General features: G+C 43.0%; 1 long non-coding RNA gene across 1 annotated transcript; it reads left to right on the top strand.

The window, feature by feature from the left end:
- Window positions 1-237: 237 nt before the first annotated feature.
- LOC107835404 (uncharacterized) lies at window positions 238-2,413 on the top strand. The gene is made up of 2 exons (XR_001661223.1): window positions 238-1,266; window positions 1,297-2,413. It is a non-coding gene; the product is annotated as an uncharacterized LOC107835404 (long non-coding RNA).
- The last annotated feature ends 1,389 nt before the right edge of the window (window positions 2,414-3,802 follow it).

The following is a 3,802-nucleotide window of genomic DNA, read 5'->3' as shown; positions in this document are numbered from 1 at the left end:
CATATTCTTTAATATTAAAATTATTTTAAATATTGAATATGACTTGACATTTTAATAGAGGGTAATGTGTCTCGTGTAAAAGCATGAATTACCACTTTTTTGACAGTTGGTCACAAGGCAAGGCATTTATTAACATTTGTTTGACAGGAGTGTTGGGTTAGGAAATTTGTTGACAGTCCCTAAGTGAACCTTCAAGCGCTGAGGAGGGAGCTGGAGAACGGCTGGCTGAAATTAGCGTTCATAAATCGAAACTAACTTCACTGCAGTCAGTAACACAATAAAACCACCGGGATAAAGTTTGTTTTGATCTGTGGCCTGCAACGATGGCACCGAGAGACTACGCAAGACATAAATGCCCCACAAAGTCTGACGCAGTGACATTGGTTCCAAAGCTCTATTGGCCAATAGTAGCTGTTTATAATGAGCGTAAGCAACTATTTTTTTCTGTCACTAAGAGGCACTCCTCTTTGTTGTCTTGATGCACCCCATGATGTCACCAGCTTACTTCTGAATTTGACATGTTTCAGAGTTATAACAGAAGTCTGAGGTATGCAGGGTGAAGTGGATGGGTGACAGCAGCGCCCCTGCGGGGCTCCAATGTCCATGACCAAAGTGTTATTCATCCTGACAAACTGGCCTGTCAGTAAGGTAGCTGGAAATCCAGGTGATCAGGCAGGAGTCCACCCTCATTCTGGTACATTTTTCCAGAAACGCAGGGGGCTGAATCATATTAAAGGCACTCGAAAAGTCCAGGAAGAGGATCCTGACGTTGCCACTTCCCTTGTCCAGGTGCGAGTCAGCTCAATGTAGGAGGCAGACAATGGCATCCTCCACTCCAACCTCTGCCTTGTAGGCAAACTGCAGGGGGTCTTCAGCGTCCTTTACCTGCATTCTCAGGTGGTTGAGGAAGAGCCTCTCTAGAGTCTTCATCAGATGTGATGTCAGTGCCACCGGTCTGAAGTCATGCAGCTCACTGGGCCTGCTCTTCTTAGGGACAGGAATGATGCAGGATGTCTTCCAGGGTGTGGGCACGCTCCCAAGTTGCAGACCAAGGTTGAAGATTCATCATAATGGTTCCCCGAGCTCAGTAGCACATATCTTGAGAATCCAAAGGGATACTCTGTCAGGTCCTGCAGCTTTTAGGGGTTGAAGCTTCCTCAGATCTGCCCTCAGCCATAAAGCGTGAAGGAGGTTGTGTGGAGGGAGAGAAAGGAGAGGGGCTACTAGGCTGCCTTGGAGGAGGAGGTTGGATTTTTTTGAGGTTGGGTCAGGAGGCTGGTATGGGATAGAGGTGAGGTGAGGGTGCCATGATGGTGGAATGAGTGCACCTGCTGGCAAGGAGGAGGATGTACTGGGGGAGAGCACCTGGGGCAGAGTACCAGTAGTGATGGTGGTGGGTGCAGTATAATGGCTAAATCTATTGAAAAAGTTATTTGGTTCATTAGCTCAGTCTTTATCTCGCCCCCTCTGTGCTAGTCTGAGCTTTGTGCCCTGTAATGGTTCTGAAACCATCCCAGACATCACTTAAGCAGTTTTCCCTCAGCTTCTGCTCCACCTTCTTCTTGTAGCAGTCTTTTGCCTCCCTCATACAACGTTTCACCTCCCTCTGTGCTGCCTTCATCTTTTCCTTATCTTTAGTCCTGAAGGCCATCTTCTTCTGGTTGAGGACAGCCTCGACTCCTTGTGTTACCCATGGTTTATTATTTGGGTAACGTCGAACAGTGTTGGGGCGAGGAGGGGCACCACATCTACACAGAAATTAAGATAATTTGTGAGACAGTGAGTCATCCCCTCTAGATCCTCACCATGAGCTCCCAGCAGCACATCCCAGTTTATGATGTTGAAACAATCTCTCAGGCCTCCTCTGCTTCAGGAGTCCATCTTCTGATGGAGCAAGTGAAGACACCCTGCCTTTGTACCAGGGGGTGGGGCTGTATGTACACTGGGTTGTCGTTTGAATTGCCCCGTGGAGGAAGGGCAACAGCCTTATATCCATCTTCTACATTGGTATACAGTAAATCAATTATCCTGTTTTTCCTGGTGGGCCAAACGTTATCATTTCAATGTCAGGCTCAGGCTTCAACGTGGATTCGATGCCTAATGTTGTTTCAACGTTGATTCATCCCTTATGTTGCTATATGGGATTTGACTGATTCCTCCAAATGAAACTTATGTCTATTGAAAAAAAAAAACAAAAAAAAAAAACTAGATCATAAAAATATGTAAAAATCACAGAACATTTTATTCAGTCGGCAGTACCTTAACACCTAAACACAGAAATACATTTCCTCTGCCTTTTCAAGATCTAAGACCACAAATAAGACCGACATAAGGCAAATGTGAAAATAATTTCCATGTCAGATGAAAGATGTACAGGTACAACAACTGTATGCAAAAAACAACAAAAAAACACTTACACACAGTACAACTAACAATTCACATTGGATGACCAATCTGACATCCGTAATGCTGACTGTTTAGGGGCAAAAATCTTGTCCCTTCAATTGTGAGATGATTTCCATTTTGAGGGGACTCTCCTAACATTCTGATAAAAATGATTTACTGTTTTCTGGGTGTATAACCCATCTTTTCACAAATACTGGAATATACTAAGGAGAACCAATAGAGCAAATGGACAAAACAAGAAGGCGATAGTGAACTGATGACACCAAATCAATCCAGAAGCAGATATTTATTTTTGGCACAGTGGGTTTGAATGTTTAATAGTATGGCAGTGAATTCTCAGCGGTCATTACATTTTCTAGTGTTTCAGACCTCACTGGCCTTTGTCATAAACAATTCCCTCATTTCAGGAGAGCTGTGAAATAAACCAACCAACATGCCAGTCTATTTTATACTGGCACATCTTGGTTCCAATATGGTTCCTTAATCAAGGGTTAAGTGGTGTGTTACAAGCAGTTCAAATTAAATTCTACTTAAATTCAAAAATACTTTATTGATCCCCAAAGGGAAATTGAATGTTATTGTAAATCATATTAATTCAGATGAACTGGCACAAGACCTTCACAGATTACCAAAGACTACATGATGGAAATTAGACGGAGTACAAACTCCATCAAGTGTTTGTAATGATGTCTTCAGGCAGTGTTTTAACTGCCTGACTGTGATGTCTGGGGCTGCAATACGAGCAGTGCTACTGTACACAGTGCCCTGTCTGTTAATCTGAGAAATAAGTTCACCATTAGTATCTGATGCAGACAATAACATGTTGAGGATCGCATACCCGACATTGTATTTGAAGAACTGATTGCATGTGGACAGCTAAGTTGGCGGTTAGGAATGGTTAACCAAGGCTTGTTGAGTAAACACTTATTTTTGGCATGTCAGTGCTGGCATGTTCCTTTAGTTGGACAATCCCATTGGCATGTTTTTAAGCACATATTGTTATGATTTTCCCTGATTTATCTGTACGGCAGAAAAGACTGAAGTGATCCTCAAAAGGAATGAGAGGTTCCTTACACCAAAAAGGGGTTTTGACTGTTTATACACCCAAAAGGACTGGGGCCTCATGCATAAAAGAGTGTGCAGTTTTCACACTAAAATTTGGAGTATGGAAAAATTTAGAAAAGTGCGGCGAACAAAACAAAATTGGATGTATAAAGCCGTGCATACGCACCTGTCCTTTATGAATCCTAATTTGCGGGAAATAGAGCACAGCTGCTGGTCCGCCTCTCGCCACCCATCAATATGTAAATTAGTATAAATACCCGGAAGTCTGCCACCAGTGAAGCAGTAACCATGGCAACAGCCTTGTTTGAAGCAGTATAAGTATTTATAATGA

This window comes from Poecilia formosa, unplaced genomic scaffold (genome assembly GCF_000485575.1).
Source record: "Poecilia formosa unplaced genomic scaffold, Poecilia_formosa-5.1.2 Scaffold2330, whole genome shotgun sequence".
In the NCBI taxonomy this organism is placed as follows: Eukaryota; Metazoa; Chordata; class Actinopteri; order Cyprinodontiformes; family Poeciliidae; genus Poecilia; species Poecilia formosa.
The sequence above is the reverse complement of the archived record's forward strand: the minus strand, read 5'-3'. Positions and strand labels throughout refer to the sequence as shown.